The 18,779-nt window shown below is 38.4% G+C and overlaps 2 protein-coding genes across 6 annotated transcripts in view; one reads left to right on the forward strand and one right to left on the reverse strand.

Annotated features, from left to right (window-relative positions):
* Nucleotides 1-18,779, forward strand: part of PAIP2B (poly(A) binding protein interacting protein 2B) — a 577,567-nt gene that overhangs the window by 415,429 nt on the left and 143,359 nt on the right. The window lies entirely within an intron of this gene.
* ZNF638 (zinc finger protein 638) overlaps nt 1-18,779 on the reverse strand; it is a 154,216-nt gene that overhangs the window by 82,686 nt on the left and 52,751 nt on the right. The window contains exon 1 of one of the 5 annotated variants that reach the window (XM_050754363.1): nt 16,426-16,514. The exons of 3 other annotated variants lie outside the window; for them this stretch is intronic. The gene's annotated coding sequence lies outside the window, so the exon portion shown is untranslated. Of the gene's footprint in view, nt 1-16,425; nt 16,515-18,779 lie in introns of those variants that run through there. One more of the 5 variants, XM_050754364.1, reaches the window with a different exon arrangement.

Below are 18,779 nucleotides of genomic sequence, written 5' to 3' on the forward strand. Positions count from 1 at the left end.
AACTACCTAAATGATCACATCCAAAGTATTCATTATTAACATGCACAGGTTAATTTTCAAATTAGAATGAAACACAAAAATACATCAAATACATACGTTTTTGATTCACCAGATACAGGCTGCAGACACAAGCTTACCAAACAATGATACCCAAATTCTGTTAAAAAGTTCATTTATAACAAACTCATGGTCTTTTTAAACAATCATAAATTATATGAAATTGTGCCTACCTTCTACATAATAAAATCTCTTCCAAAAACTGTCTTCACCCAATCCTAAAAGATACGCATTGCTTATGTAAGCAGTTTATCATCTAGTTATTACAATGCTTTCTGAACCACTTATTCCATTTGGTGAAGACTCCTCTTATAAATTCATAGCACAAGCTCTTCCAAATAATGTTTCTCCCCCAAAATAAAACAGCAAATTTCAATCAGAGTGATCTAATTACTAAATGTAATTGTGAAGAAGTATCATTTGGAATCATCTCCATTTTGAATTCCTTAAAGGCAAAAATCTACTGTGTATTTCCTAATGTGCCCAACATTGCATTACACTGATTCAAGTACACATTTATAGAGGTTAAGAGAACTGCCCTTGACAAACTGTATTCTCCAGAATACTAGAGTACTCTGAGCGGTCTTCTACAAAGATGTTCCCTGGCCAAGAAAGTTCGAAGGGCACCATACTTGCTTTTTAAGAGGGGCATAATGTCTATTAGCATATTAAAGTCTATGAGAGGCTAGGTGAGGTAGCTCACTCACACCTGCAATCCTAGCACTTTGGGAGGCCAAGGCAGGCCGATTACTCTGAGCCCAGGAGTTCAAGACCAGCCTGGGCAACATGACGAAATCCTGTCTCTAAAAAAAAAAAAAAAAAAAAAAAAAAAAAAACAAACACAAAAATTAGCCAGGCATGCTGGCTCGTGCCTATAGTCCCTGGCTACTCGGGAGGCCAAGGCTGAAGAATCACTTAAGCCTGGAAAGCAGAGGTTGCAGTGAGCCGAGGTTGCACCACTGTACTGCAGCCTGGGCAACAGAGTGAGACCCTGTCTTTAAAAAAAAAAAAAAGAAAAAAGAAAAAAAGCTATGAGAAGCCCTGCTGTAGTTTATCAAAATCCTTTTTACGTTTTCCACTTCCCAAACCTGGGTTTCTATTCGTAAAACAGACATTTGCTTCCTATGGTAGGTTTCCCAGAATATAAATGTTAAAAGAGAAACTTTCCTACCTATATACCCAGGGGTCATGTCTGAAATATTTAGTAACTGGTAAAGCACACGCAATGAACAATCAAAACATAGGTGCTTTACAGTGTGGAAGTAGACTCCTAAGCCCCTCCTTTGTCTACCACCCTTAAACTGTTAAGGGTTTAAGTTGCTGTAGCACGAGAAGGTAGTGGTGGGGCATCCCTAGGGAAGGAACTAGAAGAGAAAAGGATGTGGGGGTCCATCCTTGGAGTAGCCACTACTTACTAATCATGCTAATCATGGAAGAATTATTTCTGTATTTAACACAGCAGCGTCAGTGTGTAGTCACTATTAGTCCTGCAAAGACATCAGTCTTTCATAGAACAATCTGGAATTCACATGAAGAGAAGAATTAAAAGGCATTTTCGCAGTTAAGGAATTTCAACTATCAATATGCAGAGGTATGGCCTGTTTGCATTTTTTAGGAGTCTTTAAAAACCACACCTGACCTCCCATATGGTTAGTCCCATCCTAAAATCTAATATAATGAAGATAGAGTAATAAGTTGGTAGCCCTGGCTCTCCCTAGAAGCTCTCTCTCCCTTCTCTACTGGGAAGAAAAGTCAGAGTTCTGTTCAGCTACAGTTATTTACTGAGCATTCTGGTCCCAGGACCTGCTAGCTAGAGGTAGGAAAGTTTCTCTTCTAACATTCATATCCTGGGAAACCTACTAAAGGAAGCACGTGTCAATCTTCCAATAGGTCACTTCTGCCAACTTCCTTTCTGAGAACAAGTTTCTTTAATCCTTTCAGCCAATGCTTCTAACTTACCTCAAGACGCCGCACAAATTTCATACTTTTATGTGTAGTATATATCATTGTAGTTTGTATTTATAGTTACATTTTCACACAATAACCCAGTTGATATAAAATCATCATCTTCTTAAGCTACCACATCATTTCTAATCCTGGTAGAGAAGTTTCTGATGAAATACTTTGTCAAAACATCGTTAAAAGAATTATGGGCCAAGTACAGTGGCTCATGCCTATAACAGTTTGGGGGCTGAGGCGGGTAGATGGCTTGACCCCAGGAGTGCGAGACCAGCCTAGGCAACATAGAGACTTCACCTCTATAAAAAAATTAACAAAAATTAGTAAAGTGGTGGGGCATCCCTATGGTTCCAGCTACTCAGGAGGCTGAGGCAGGAGATCACCTGAGCCCAGGTGGTTGAGGCTGCAGTGAGCCATGACTGTACCACCGCTGGGTGACAGCGCAAGACCCTGTCTCAAAAAAAAGAAAAAAAAAAAAAGAAGAATTATGATCAATTACTTTACCATACATTTGTCCAACTTTATTAGAATTCCTACTAAAATCACATGATTCTTAAATTAAAGCATGACACACAATGTTGGGCATCGGTAAGAAGTAATAAAGACATTTTTAAAAATACAGGTGGTTCACATCTGTAATTCCAACACTTTGGAAGGCCAAGGCAGGTGGACTGCTTTGAGCCCAGGAGTTCTAGGCCAGCTTGGGCAACAGGGTGAGACCTTATCTCTACAAAAATGAAAAAACCAAGCATGTTGGCTTTTTAAAACTAGCTACTCAGGAGGCTGAGGCGGGAGGACTGCTTGAGCCCAGGATGTCAAGGCTGCAGTGAGCTGTTTCCACCACTGTACTCCAGCCTAGGTGGCCAAGCAAGACCCTGTCTCAAAAAATTTATATAAATAAAAAATCTGCCTATGACCTACATGCCAAATAACATATCTTCAATGGTTAAAAAAGTAAGTATTATGTTGCCTCTTCTTTGTGAATGAAATTTAAGGAGTGTAATGGTCACCCTTCTCTGAGGTGAAAGCATTCCAAAATCCCCAATGGATGCCTGAAACCATAGATGGTACTAAATCCTATGTATACTGCGTTTTTTCCTGTACATACATACCTGTGATAATGTTTATAAATCAGCTACAGTAAGAGATTAACAATAAAAAACAATTAAAATATACCATAATAAAAGTTATATGAATGTGGTTGTTCTCAAAACACCATTCTCATACTATACTCACCTATTTTTGGATGGTGGTTGACTACGGGTAACTAACTTCAGAAAGTAAAGCCGTGGTGTATACTCATATTTCACTTGCACAATTTTCACTTTTAATTAAAAGTGTTAAGTACATTTTTAATCATTTAGCAAAGTTTGTCTTCTATCTTTCATATCCACTCCAAATAAAATGTTTTAACTAAAAGGATGCTTGTTATACTGCAAGCTTTCTATTTATAAAGTATTATAAAGTTTCCTTTTGCAATTACATAATTCTGAAGTCTTATTTTTTCAAATTTAACTTAGGTGCTCCACCAACAGCACTTTTCTTTACTTTGTCACTTAACTTTTATGTCTTTCTCAATCAATTCAAGGGAATAAAATTCCAAGATTAAGTATCAGGCCATTCAGGATATTTTTTTAAATACTAAGTACTCCCAAGAAATTTTGAGAAAGTTTTTCTTAGCAATAAATCTAGAGAGTAAGTTCAAATTCAGCTTTTATTCATACAAAATAATTATTGACATCATTGTTCTAGGTAAGGAAGGACCAAAGATATTAAAGCCAGATCTCTCCTTCATATAGCTAACCTTCTACTCTTTAAGATGGAGCTAGTATCTCATAAAATTAGAGTAAACAAAATGATAAAATATATAGTTAAAAATCTCTTGAAAACTTCCCTTTTCATGCTTCTGCAATTATAAAAGCTTGTAGAGAGATTGGAAACTGGTCAAATAAACTATAGTACATCCGTATTTTCAGCATCCACTGGGAGGTTTTAGAATGTATCTCCCTCAGAAAAGGGGACACTACTAAGTAAAGGCTTTTAATGACCAGAATCAGAATCCATACAGACAAGACAGGAAAATTCTTCTAGGTTGGAGAGAATTTCAGAATTTGGACACTAGAAATAGAGGGCAAGCTATTAATTTTAACAGGAGATGGTGTGATGCAACAGGAAAATATCTGAGATTTTTTTGGTGGGCAGAGGGGAGCATAAAGCAGTAAATTCAAACTCAAACTATAAGAGTCTGTCATCCATTTGTCAAAAAGGTCTATGACTCCCAAAAGGTTAAGAAATTCTATTTAGGGGTGTCAGAATCTACATTTTTAAGGCCTCAATTTACATGGTTAGGAGACAATCTAATCTCTCTTCTATTCCATTTAATTTTCAGCTACTGGCTTTCCTACACCGCTACATGCCTAATACTTTCTACTGGATTATCACTTCCGTACATCTCAACTTTGCTAAACACTGATTTTTTGTTGTTTCTGTTTTACTTACTGGCAGGCAAGAACATTTAATAGGGAATGACAGTGGGTCACACATTTCCTTCTTACAAGTGTCCATCTAAATCCTGCATGCCACTGTGGGATGGGGTGAGGAGATACATCCTAATAGACCCTTCTTTTTCCCCTTTTTGATTTTAGTGGAAAGGAGTAAGTTCAGAATCATTCACTCAATGTATTAAATATCTTCTGAGAGCCTAACATGACAGTAACCAGGCTACTTCCTAGTTTTAAAGCCAAATAAAATACAGTTACATTCCTACAACCAAACTGCTAACAATCTAACAGAAAAAAACAAATTGCAGTAAGGTTTGTCAGTATTATAACAAGGCTGAAGTATCAGAAAAGGATTTCTGGAAGACAGAAATGCTTGAATTGAGTTTTGTAGCATGGCATCTTCTACATTTGAGGAAACTAGTAGAAATGAGATTTCAAATAATGTCTTACACTAAACATGTGTTTACCAAATTTTCAAAAATTTGGAGTATCCTAAAGTCTCTGGATAAAATACTATAAGACAGTTGTACTGGAAATGATAATAAGTAAATTATAACTTATTAATACGTTTTTCTGACAAAGGCATAACATTCAAGACAAGAAAAAAATAGCTTCAGATAAAACATTAGAATCTTTGCACCCTCAGGACTATTTGATAAAAGTCAGCTATGAAGACAGAAAAAAAGTGTTAGGAACCAACATCCCTTATGCCATATGTCAGCTACTGTTTTTAGTGGCTTTTTCAATCCTCTGCTCTCTCTATACCAATTCTCTTACCAAATTACCAAGATATAAAAAAAATAAAATAAAATAACTCCATTTCTAAACATAAAATTCAATGTATTCCTGTCAATACTTCTCATATGTACTTTTCTTTTTCCTCTCACCACCATCATCATCCTAATGCCTTTTCTTTGGCTATTACAAACTTTAAATCTACAGTTATCTATGCAGATTCACAGAGGCACTGGCAAAAAGGGGCAGAAGTTACAGGTCAAGTGCTTAATGAGTAAAATAATGTGTCTGAGATTTTCTTTAAAATAATCTGGGCAGGGGTGAGGGAAAGAGCGAACATGTGTAGTGGGGCAGGGGGCGGTCGTGGTGGTAGATGAAGGGAGTTTGATGAAGTAAGACACGTAAAAATACTGGCTGTGGAAGCTGAGTAATGAGTCCCTAAGAATTTATCTGCGCTTTTTTCAGATTTCTGAAGATTTCCAAAATAAAAAGTTTAAGTCCTAAATATTAGGTATGACTTTTTTTTTCTTTTTTTTGATACGGAGCCTCACTGTTACCCAGGCTGGAGTGCAATGACACAACCTCAGCTCACTGCAACCTCCACCTCCTGGGTTCAAGCGATTCTCCTGCTTCAGCCTCCCGAATTGCTGAGATTACAGGCGTCCAACACCATGCCCAGCTTTTTGTATTTTTAGTAGAGACAGGGTTTCACCACGTTGGCCAGGCTGGTCTTGAACTCCTGACCTCATGTGATTCACCCGCCTAGGCCTCCTAAAGTGCTGGGATTTCAGACGTGAGCCACCATGCCAGGCCAGTATGACATTTTTAACAAAACGAAAAAAATGGGACGAGTAAAAAACAACAAACATGAGTTAGTGAAGATGACATCATTCTTCTCAATCTAACATTATCACATCAAGGTCTGACAAAGCCAAATCAGCTAAAAAGCTGATTAACAAGCAATGTATAAATAATAAATTCAGATTTAAGTCTAAAATCATTTAAATTATACCCTATACCCTTCACCCTTCCTTCCCACTTGACTTTTTAGCTATTACTAAACAGTTTGATATTTTGCTATCTTTGTTTCATTCTACCTTTTGGTGGAAAAAATTAATTTGTAAAATTTAGAAAGTAAAATAAAGCAAAACAAGCAAAGTGATCTTGGTAAGAAATCTCTAAGAATTAGGTTATATCACAACGAAGAAAATAAACCCTCTGCCTTTTTAAGATAATGATGTAACCTGAAAACAATGTGATAAGAAACAGAAACCAAAGGCAAATTTGGCATTAATACCTGGAAAACCACCAAACAAATTAAGACAGTCATTATAAAACCTTTCTCCTTTAACCCCAGGAGCTCTGGTCATAAAGAGGTTTGTTCATCGGAAGATTTATGGATAGTTTTCTTATGAAATAAATAACCTGCAAAAACGAGAGTTGAGATCAGGGTTCTTAACTATTAACTCGTTGGGGAAAAAACTGCAATTAAATAGTATTAACTCTTTAAAATAAATGTTTTATTCCTAGTTATGTAAGTAACGTGTGCTTGTAACAGAAAACAGTAACAACCTGCAAACAAAATCCTTACCAATAAAACCATCACCCAGAGTAAATTAATACTCTGGTATAGTTTCATCTACTTTAGTGTACGTTCATGCATGCATGATGGGCAAGTGTGGTATATCCAACATTGTACAAAATTAGAACTATGCTATTTGCTCTTTTCAAATGACATTTTATTTTTCTAAATTTAATATTTTTCAAAAACTGAATAGTGACAAAATATTCTCAACCTTTGAACTGTTTTAACAAATAACTAATAACTCTCATTTGTGTCCTTTTAAGAACAAAAACATGCCACTGTAAAACAAGAAATATTCAATATAATGTCAACCATAAAAATTCTTTCAGAAACACATAGTAGAAACTGGGTTCCTGAGGAAGCCATGACAGAATGGCTTGACGAATTAAAAAGACAGCGCTATTAGATCCTGTGAGGTATTTCTGAAATCTCCAATACCATGGACAATTAAGAACTGCCTATTATTTTGATGCAGTCTTTCAGAAGGAAGGGAGCCCTTAATTTTCTTTACAGATATGGGTACTTTATCCAAAGCCATCATCAAAAATCAATCCATCAGATAATGGCCCCATTAGACTTATAAGGAAAAGATTTATATCAAACCCTATACTTGGACTTACACTACTTTATAGTTTACAAAGCACTTTAAATATTATCTCGTCTGAGCTTCACAATGACCTTAAGAGCAAAGGAATTCCAGTTTACACATTAAGTAAAACATAGCTAGGAAGTAATAAGATTACAACATCTCCCATTGGTGTTCTTTCCATATACCAGATACATTAAGTATAAATTTACTTTATAACTTTCTTTCTAATCATAAAAAAGCAAAACAGGTTCATAATCCGCCCCCAAAAAAGAAAAACTACCCTGTAACATGCAGGAAAGAATAAAAAGTATTCTATAATCTTCCCACAAAAGGAAAACTACCACTAACATTATTTTTCTAGACATACAAACATATACCTCATTTGGTACTGCTTTGTTTGAGCACTATTTGTCTCAGAGTATATAAATTCACTTTGGTACTTAAGAATGCAGTTATTACAATGGCTAGTTAATACAAGAGGCTGATTGTTTATTCAGCTATAAAAACTAACATGTCACTCTGTGCTTTCCTGGTACTCAATCTGCCAATCTCTCCTACCACGCAGATAAAGCCATTCAGCCAACTTCTTTACTATTAGTTTTTGTCCTCTCTTGTCTCACAAAACATATGCAAGTAACAATTCTGAGGGTGTCCAAGTGTTGACAGAGAGTACCATGTTTAATGTTAAAATGCCAAAATGTGGTGCCTTCAAAGAAACAGTCAACGAAATAGGAAGCAAAAATAAGCAGAAAATTAGAAACGTTATTTGGCATCATGAAGGGCAACACCAAATTTCATTACTAACTGCAAGGATTGATAAACACCATGATTTCAGATTCGGAAAAAAATGGAAAATTGCTAATGCACAATGTTAAGAAGAGATCTCCATGAGAACCAGGCATTAACCCCATATAGCAACGATTTAATATTGTTATCAATTTCAGGAAAACGATTTTTTGATAAATGGGCTATTGTAAGATATACCTTTTTATTTCCTAAAAGCATGTGCACTGCATACATAAACGGGCCTCTAGAGCACAACATTGTATTTATTGTAAATGATGCTCCCCTGGACATGTGCACTGGTGGCCTTGCTCTAAACACTCCTAGTAAGGTCTAACACGTTAGCCCAAGAGAAACCACCTTATCCAAGCTGGAACAAACAAATCTTCCCTAGGATTTTTTGTTAAACTAGAAATGAGAAAAGTGGTAGATGTTTCTAAAATCCAAATGCTGCTAACAGCTCTATTTACTGCTTTACCGAGAAATCGCACCATAAAACAACAACAAAAAAAGCCACTGGAACAGAGGTCAGCAAGACCAAGAAGCAAAGACAATAACGAAGGTATTCAATATCCAGTCCCCAATTGTTTCTGAAGCCTAACTGCATCCTTGCCCTCTCTGCCATTTGGTTATTTGCTTTTCTTCATGGAGTCACATGGGCCAAAAAATGTTTCCATTTACCTAAAATGGGTTCTAAAATCTTCAATTAAATATACCTTAACTGGCCGGGCGCGGTGGCTCATGCCTGTAATCCCAGCACTTTGGGAGGCTGAGGCGGGCGGATCACCAGGTCAGGAGTTCAAGACCAGCCTGACCAACATGGAGAAACCTTGTCTCTACTAAAAATATAAAAATTAGCTGGGTGTGGTGGCAGGCACCTGTAATCCCAGCCACTCAGGAGGCTGAGGCAGGAGAATCCACTTGCACCTGGGAGGAGGAGGTTGCAGTGAGCTGAGGTCGCACCACTGCACTCCAGCCTGGGTGAACGTGAGACTCCATCTCAAAAAAAAAAAAAAAAAGAAAACCTAAACTGACTAAATGCATTAAAAATCATAAGCCTTAAAGTCTTTACAAGTACAAATGAGCATACAGTATGCCACCTTTTGTGTTAAACAAAAAAGGAAAATAGGAAAACATACATATACCTGTTTATGGTTAGCATAAAGAAACAAAGGAAAGATAATACAGAAAACGGTGAAGTTGGTAATCTATAAGGGGTAATGGATAGAAAGGATTGAAGGGATATGGTAATGTTATTTCACGGAGCATTTTACTGTACAGTTTTAACCTTTGGAAACATGTTAACAATTTACATATATTTTAAAAATCAGTAAGGATGGAGAAAAATAATCTAACACTGAAAGCAAACCAATCCAATCATATTTCAAATGCATACCACAATACATTGTAGGGGAAAAAGAAAATAATCCAAAAACTTAAAAAACCGCTATTCAATTTATGTACCTCACAGGAGGCCACACCCCCTGAGTGTTACAGCCCCCCAGGAAAATAAATAAATAAAAGAAATGATTTATGTACCTCAGTTTTGATGGAGCTAAGGGAAAGAGAAGAAGAAGAAATTTTCACTCTTTTTAGTAATTTTATTTTTTGTAGTGGCATGGATGAAGCAATTCTGAAACTACTTTAGACACATCATAGATTTGAGCAAGTAAGTAAATGTTTTGATGGTGCTAGGAACTTAGGGCTTTCATTGTGGAAGACAAGAAATACAAATAGGAAATGGGAGAAAGCAAGAAAGAACTGAACCTCAATAAATTATCGAACACTGGAAAAAACAGGAGTCCATAAACACATAGCAATAAATTAATCAATGGGAAGAAGGGAAGCTCTTATAGAGTGCTGAGTACCTACTAGTAAATGTAGAATAACAATGGAAGTAGAAAATCATTTTGCAATCACCATAGTAAAGAATGGTTTGGGTAAGAATCATGAGTGGGTATTACAGAGGTAAATTCTGATGAGCAGGATATTTGCATGGTCTTAAAATGTCTCTCCACAGATTGGTTCCAGGGAGAGTGGGGGGAAACAAGCACTTTAACCGAAACATATGCTCACACACAGTATCATGCATGAAGGGCAAATAGAAACGGTGAATCTCCAGATCTGATATCCTGGGGACATAGCATTAGTTATGTGATTTTTCTGCCCAGGGACATATAATCTACATCTAATCAAGAGGAAACATCAGATAAATCCAAAATGAGAAATGCTCTATTAAAGAGAAAAGCAAAGCAGATTGTATTCTTCAAAAATGTCAACTTCACAAAAGATAAAGGCACACTACGGAAATGTTCCAGATTAAAGAAGATTAAAAAGACATAACTAAATGCAACATCTGATCTTAGTTTAGTCCTGTACTGGAAGGGGAAGAAAAACTGCTATAAAAAACATTATTGGGTCAATTGACAAAAACCAGAATACAAACAGTAGATTGATTAATTTTATAGGCTATGCCGTGACTCATGCATGTAATCTTACTACTTTGGGAGGCCCAGACAGGTGGAAGGCTTAAGCTCAGGAGTTCGAGACCAGTCTGAGCAACATGGCGAAACCCCATCTCTACAAAAAAATAAAAAGTAGTCAGGCATGACGGTGCGCGCCTGAGCCAGTACTCCCAGCCACTTGGGAGGATTGCTTAAGCCCAGAAGGCAGAGACCGCAGTGAGCCGAGATCACCCACTGGACTCCAGCCTGGGTGACAGAGCCAGACACTGACTCAAAAAAATTTTAAAAAAAGATTTTATAAATGTGAAATTTACTGAAGTTAGTAACTATGATGACTATGAAAGAAAATATTTTTAGGAAATACACGCTAAAGTATTTAGGGATAAAGGACCACAATATATGCAACTTAATGTCAAACTTTTCAGGAAAAAAACATATATGGAGGAGACAGGGAACTCCCCTGTCACCTGGCACTTAAATTCATTCAAATATAGTGAATGACCCAATATTTCATGTCTAACATTGGACTATGTTATCTTATTGTATACAAAGCAAAAACAAGAAAAAACTATAAGCAATATGGCAAGAGGCAGAAAACTTGCAGTATAATAAAGAGCATCAGCCTTAAACACATTTTTGGATTTGGCCCTTCTTGTCTACATCATGTTCACTTCCTAACTATTGACTGTTAGTCAGCCTATTATGCAATCCATAATAATCTAATCTTTGGGGAAATGTCCACTGATCTGAAGATACCCACCCTGCTAGGAGGGGTGCCAGTGAATGACTTCATGCAAAATTAGTTAACTCCCATAAGTAAAATTTAACACTATTAATTCAGCTTTAGAGAGGTAGTACAGCATAGTGTTTAAGAACTTAGACCCTACATTCAGTGTTTTAACTCTGGTCCTGCTGCTTGCTAACAACGTTACCCTGAGCAAGTTGGTTAATCCAAGCCTGCTTCATCCTGTGAAATAACTCTGGTCCTGCTGCTTGCTAACAATGTTACCCAGAGCAAGCTGGTTAATCCAAGCCTGTTTCATCCTGTGAAAATGAAACAACAGTACCCATTCGGAATGCTGCTGTGAAGATTAATTAAAATTGTAAATCCTGACATGCAACGAGGTGCTCAAAAAATGCTAAACAGTAAACAAAATGCTTTACTTAAGAAAATAGGTGTTTCTTCCCTTTAGTAAGACGAGTAATTTTTGAAAATTATATTAGAAACAGGAGTTAATTGCTTATGTTCACCTTTCTTTCAGTATTTCCTATACTGAGATCTAGAAATTTGTTTATCAAGTACTTTTTTTTTTGTGACGGAATTTCGCTCTTGTTGCCCAGGCTGGAGTACAATGGAGCAATCTCGGCTCACTGCAACCTCCGTCTCCTGTGTTCAAGCGATTCTCCTACCTTAGCCTCCAGAGTAGCTGGGATTACAGGCTTGCGACACCACCACAGCTAATTTTGTATTTTTAGTAGAGATGGGGTTTCTCCATGTTGGTCAGGCTGGTCTTAAACTCCTGACCTCAGGTGATCCGCCTGCCTCGGCCTCCCGAAGTGCTGGAATTACAGGCATGAGCCACCATGCCCAGCCTTATCAAGTAAATTTTTAAAGCCACATCAAAATTCATGAATTCAGATGCTGATGAAGCAAAGGATTATCTAATAATGTATAAAAAGCAAAGTTTTTCTTCAACAAGTAAACTGTAAGAAAAGGTAGGTGAGGAGTTTATAGACTTGATATCAATCGTAACCAATTATGAACATTAGTTGGATCCTTACTCCAACAACCTTTACCACATATGCATGGGGGTGGAAGGTAGTGAGATAACTGGGGAAATCTGGTATCTGTCTGAATATCTGATATCAAAATTAATTACTCATAGTAACTGTTATTGTTTTAGGTGTAACACGCATGTTTTTTCCTAAACACTCTAGAGAAAATTCTGAACTATATACTGAACTGATAGAAGGATTTGTTTAAAAGTAAGCAAGTAGAGATGAAACAAGACTGACCATTAGCTAGATAACTGAAACTGGATAGGCACATGAATGAATTAGTATCATTCTCTTTACTTTTGCATATGTTTAAAATTTTCCATAGTAAAATAGTTTTTGGGTTTTTTTTGGTAAAAATATTTAAAAGTTGGCAACTCATACTCAGCAGAGACAACCGGCAAATTAGCTAAAAGCTTAATAAATAAAGACTGTGGAAATAAGATAGGAAATTTTTTTAAAACTTGATATGAACGATAAACATATTTTGGTTCAAAAGAGTAAAAAAAAATCCAAAATATATGTTTCTCAGGGTAACCATTAAGGAAACAGGCTAGGCGCAATGGCTCACACCTGTAATCCCAGCAATTTAGGAAGCCAAGGTAGGAGGATGGTTTGAGTCCAGGAGTTCAAGACCAGCCTGGGCAATACAGCAAGACCTTGTCTCTACAATTTTTTTTTTAAAAGATTAGCCAAGCGTGGTGACGTGTGCCTGTTGTCCCAACTACTCAGGAGACTGAGGCAGGAACATCGCTTGCACCCAGGAGGTAGAGGCTGCAGTGAGTCATGGTGGCCTTCGAGATAGAGTGAGATCCTGTCTCAAAAACAAAACAAAGCAAGAAAACATATGTACATTAAACCTACTTCTGTTTCCTGGACTTTCTTTTCAATTTAAAACCCTTATTATTATTGACCCTCACCGGAGTTTTTTTGTTTTGTTTTGTTTTTGGACAGAGTCTGGCTGTGTCACCCAGGCTGGAGTGCAGGGGCACAATCTCGGCTCACTGCAACGTCTGCCTCCTGGGTTCATGCCCTCAGCCTCCCCAGATGCTGGGACTACAGGCACCCGCCACCATGCCCAGCTTCTTTTTCTATTTTTAGTAGATATGGGATTTCACCATGTTAGCCAGGACGGTCTAGATCTTCTGACCTCGTGATCCGCTCACCTTGCCTCCCAAAGTGCTGGGATTACAGGCATGAGCCACCGCACCCAGCCCTCACCCCCATTATTATAGTTGTGTGTTTTATTTCTACATCTCACCTTTTCCTCACTCTTCTTCCTTTCCATTATTCTCATCTTCTATATACTTATTTTCCTTCCCTTTTAATTTTCCATCACAAATTTCAAAAGACTAAATAAAGTTAAAGCAGTGAAGAGTAGATAAACTGGATACACATGAGGGCTTATTAGTTTTAGCCACAAACATAATTACTTTCAATTTGGAGAGTCTCTAAAACCACTACATTGCAACATTCATCAGCACCTGTTTCCTTGCTAAACAGCCCAAACTGTGTTACTGGGTACCAATACTGGAAGTACTGTTTCTAAGTATATAAGGCATTTTATTAAGGATTTGGACAAATTTAGTCCAAACCTTAAACAGTATACATTAAGGCACAATGGAAAGAGCATGATTCAGAGTCCAGGCTCTAGTGACTATCAGCTGAGTTTACTCACTCAACATCTTAGCATCTAATACATACCAGGCACTGGGAAAGATACAAAGACTAACGTTACAATCATATAAATAGTTACAATATATATTGGTAAGTTCTACAAGAGAGACATGTAAAAAGTTTATAGAAGCACAAAACATTTTAATAAAAGTTAGATTAGACTGCCTTTCAACTCCAAAATTATATTACTCTAAATCCTTTTAAGCCGTTTAATTAGAATACCCACAGATAATAATTTTCTATCAAATGATGCTGCCTAAGCACTTAAATTTTGAAATAAAAGTAACAGCTAACATTAAGCACCTAGTATCTGCCAAGGAATAGGAGTTTTCTATACACTGTCTCACTTAACAGTCACTCACAAAAATCCCAAGCAGGAAGTAATAATGTCACCATTTTAGAGATAAGGAAACAAAAGCTCAGAAAGACTAAAATAATTTACCAAAGTCTCACACATACTGAGGAAGAGATCTGATTCCAGATCTTCTGATTGCAAAGCCTATTCTCTTTCCACTAAACAACTTGTCTCATTTTCTTTCACTACCTAAGAACAAAATTTCCAGAGATCACCTACTTAAGAGCACCCAAGAAAAACCGTAAGATAGTCTTCAAGTACAGTGACGACTTTAAACTAGAGTACCTAAACCTTTTTAAACTAGAGTAACTGCCGTACACACCCTCCGAAACAAAATGCAAAAAAAAATTACAAAACAAATACAACCAATATACAATAAGTATGTGACCATAAACATATTATGAAAACTTGTTAATAAAAACGAATTAGATTTTGTGATTTCTTCCAGCTGTTATATTTACCCTTTCTTGCTTCCAAGACAAATAAACTCCCAAGGAAGGAATGGCCCAGCATATTTCAGTGTATTAACATGCTGGAATGCCCTCTAATTATTTAAAAATACATATTACAGAATATGGAGTACAAAATAAAACACAAAATGCTGTCAAATAAATTTTTTTAAAAGATAGCAACTGTAAGTCCACTAAGTCTCGAATGTCTAATCATTAACAAAATTTAGTTATCTGAAGTAATGTCATCAACATGTTTTTCTGCGAAAACTTCCTTAACTTCACCTTTTTTTGGTCAATCCTTTTTTCCAGGTTATCAATTTTTAATTGTAAATCTGAACCAGCAAGCACAACATCCCTGAAAAAATAATCCTTTATAACAAATGAGGGAAAAACGCAGAAAATTTTGTGTGCACAATTCCAAAGCTCGTTGGAAAAAGTAGTTTAACATAAGTCGCTGGATCCTGGTGACAAGTTTTTCATCGGGACTCCTTTAGACTACTACAATTCCTGGTCCTCGCCCCAAACTTCGCCTAAGGGCAAATTTTAAGATTAAGAAAAATTAGCTTCAGGTAGCCTTCACTGTCTAGCTCAATTAATGATTTTGTAATACTGAAGTATCCCTCATTACCAATTACCTCAAACAACAAAAGATCTATTTCAAAGGTTCTCAAGGATTCCAGTCTCTGATATACACATTCCCCCTCCCTTTAAGAGAACGGGGCCCAAGCAAAGAATCACACGAAAACAATTCACTGACGTTGTTTTCACAATTCCTCTGAGAAATTTGGAAATGCTGTTAGGTATCACAACCATTTATGAGTCCTCAGTCTCCCACACAGAGGTGACATTTTCTTTGCTTTCATACCTGCACTACGCAGCACAGAACGCCGGCCCGCAAAAGCCGCTGGATCCTAACATTCCCTCCCTCATCCCGACTCCCCCTCCCCAGCTCCAAACACAAACACGCTCTTCTCTCCACGCTTCTTGCACAATGTCGCTGGCCAGAGGGGGCTCGGCTCAAACTCCACCGCCTCTTCGGGCCCGACGGGAACGCTTCCTCCCTGCTCGGCGCTCCCTCACCACCGCTTCCTCGGCTGTCAGGCCCGGCGCAGAATCGGCAGGCCCTGCGCGGCTGGGGAAGGGGCCGCCTCGGCCTCGCCAAAAAGCTCTTCAAGATCCTCGGCCCAGTGCAACGGCGTCAGGCAGCTCTTCTCGAGGCAGGGTCCTACACGGGTGCCCGGACGGGCGCTCCCGGGTAGCGAGGTGAACAAACGACGGAGCAGGGCAGGGCAGCACAGCACAGCTTCCCTTCCCATCCCGGGGGTCCCCCAACCTCCTCCCGCCCCCGCCGTCTGCCCGCCGCCATTTTGTGCGGAGCCGCTGCGACACAGATACAATAGTCGGCCCGGATCTCGCAGGAAGGGCTCAGGACCCCCACGATACGGGCCTCCGCCTTCCAACCCCGTACTCCCCACAGGGCAGCGGTCCTACCTATGCCTACCCGACTAACAGCCGGATCCCATTCGCGCCCCACACAGTTTAGCACTCTGCCTCCAGTCTCGACGCCGAAAAAGCTACCGCCTCCAATGAGGTGCACGCATGCGCGCCTCTCCAGCCCCTGCGAGCCCTCGTAGGCTCCCAGCGCCTGCGTACCGCTGGCACTGCGCTCGCCCGAAGCCCGAGAAGAGCCCGGGGGAGCTGGCTCCCGGAAGGGGGCGCTCCCGCGTGGCGGCGGCCAAGGCGCCTGCGGCAAAAAAAAAAAAACCAAAAAAAACCACAAAAAAAACTCCAGCGCCGTCTCCACCCCTTTGCTGGTTCTGTGCCTGTCCTCTCCAAACCGCTCAACCTTTTAAGATCTATATTGTTTCACCTCCTTCATGAAGTCTTCCCTGATCATTTTGTGCATTCAATAATAACATTATATGGCCAGGCGCGGTGGCTCACGCCTGTAATCCCAGCACTTTGGGAGACCGAGGTGGGTGGATCATCTGAGGTCTGGAGTTCAAGACCAGCCTGGCCAACAATGTGAAACCCTGTCTCTACTAAAACCACAAAAAATAGCCGGGCGTGGTGGCGCGCGCCTGTAATCCTAGCTACTGGGGGTGCTGAGGTAGGAGAATTGCTTGAACCAGGGAGGCCGAGGTTGCAGTCAGCGGAGATCGCACCACTGCACTCCAGCCTGGGCAACAGAGTGAGACTCCATCTCAAATAATAATAATAATAACAATAACATTATATTATAACAGGTTATACTCACGCGTAGCACATAATATAATGCTTTGTATGGTCAAGATTTTGCCTGCTTTTATCCTGTCACCTTGCACCTTTTGATCCCTATGGCAATGATGTGTGTCATTGCTACTCAAAACTGTAAATTAGAATTCAACTAAAGCTTATTCAGCTAAAACTTTAACACTCTGAAAATCCTGTTGTCATTTCACAATAAAAAGCCCTATCTGTATGGTAGGTATTCGTAATCCTCATTTTACCCATGAAAAACCTTGGGATGACAGAAGTTAAAGAACTGTGTTATGTAATGTTTTATCTTCTCAAGGTGACTATACTACACCAATATGAAAACCCAGTCATTGGACAAAATCTGGTAAAGCTACAAGCCCTGCCTTATGCATACCACACAAATCACACCACCCACCCTGAGTCTCACACATCGGTTTTACCTAGCACTCAAGCAGATGCATTTCTTTTATTCACATTAAAACAAGCATTTGAAAGACTCAAAAGAAAAGTCGTTTTAAAAAGATATCTTAATCGGATTTTCATTTCAAACTAAAAATCCTGCTAGGGACAACAAACTAAAAACAAAGAAAAAGCCAACAAGTGCCCCCTAAACACCAAATAACCCATGTTAACATTTAATAAGTTTCCTTCTACACATTTCTTCATAGTCATACAAACACATTATTTGCATGTAACAGGAAATGTCTTCTTTTTTCGCACATTAGCTATTTACTTTTCTGATTACTGACATTTCTCCAAGCAAACCATATAATCCTTTTTAAAATAATTATATAATATTCATAGTATAGCTGCCTCAGCAATTATTCAACCTGTTGTTGAACACTGAAGTTGTTTCCAGTCTTTCTGCTACTACAAACATTGCTGTATACAAAGACTTACCAAATGATGCTTTAATTTCTAAAGGCTAGAATCATCACAGTGGGACTGCTAGATTAAATGTGTATGTGTGTACATACATTTAATTTTAATAGGTGTTGTAGGAAAACTTCCCAAAAAGTTTCTACAAAGTGTCGCTTCCACTAAATATGTAAGAAAATAGGTCGGGCAGGGTGGCTCATGCCTGTAATCCCAGCACTTTGCGAGGCCGAGGTGGGTGAATCACGAGGTCAGGAGTTCGAGACCAGCCTGACCAACATAGTGAAACACGATCTCTACTAAAAATACAAAACTTAGCTGGCTTTGGTGGTGTGTGCCTGTAATCCCAGCTACTTGGGAGGCTGAGGCAGGAGAATCACATGAACCCAGGAGGCAGAGGTTGCAGTGAGGTGAGATCGTGCCACTGCACTCCAGCCTGGGCAACAGAGTCAGACTTTGTCTCAAAAAAAAAAAAAAAAGAAAAGAAAAGAACCATTTCCCTACAAACTCACTTCTTTCTCAAACCTGAAATACTTTAAATATCATTGGACTTCTATCTGTTCTTTAAAGTTTGAAATAATTCACCTTTGAAATATCTTGTTTGGTGCTTTTTCTGAGAGTTGTTCTTCTCTAATTTTCTCTTGATACTTTATGATATTTAGTTGGGTAAGAATTTCTCTCTCTTCCACGATGAATTTGGTAATTTATATTTTGCTTGAAAAGCATTCATT

The sequence above is a fragment of the Macaca thibetana genome, chromosome 13 (assembly GCF_024542745.1).
Source record: "Macaca thibetana thibetana isolate TM-01 chromosome 13, ASM2454274v1, whole genome shotgun sequence".
NCBI classification, from domain to species: domain Eukaryota; kingdom Metazoa; phylum Chordata; class Mammalia; order Primates; family Cercopithecidae; genus Macaca; species Macaca thibetana.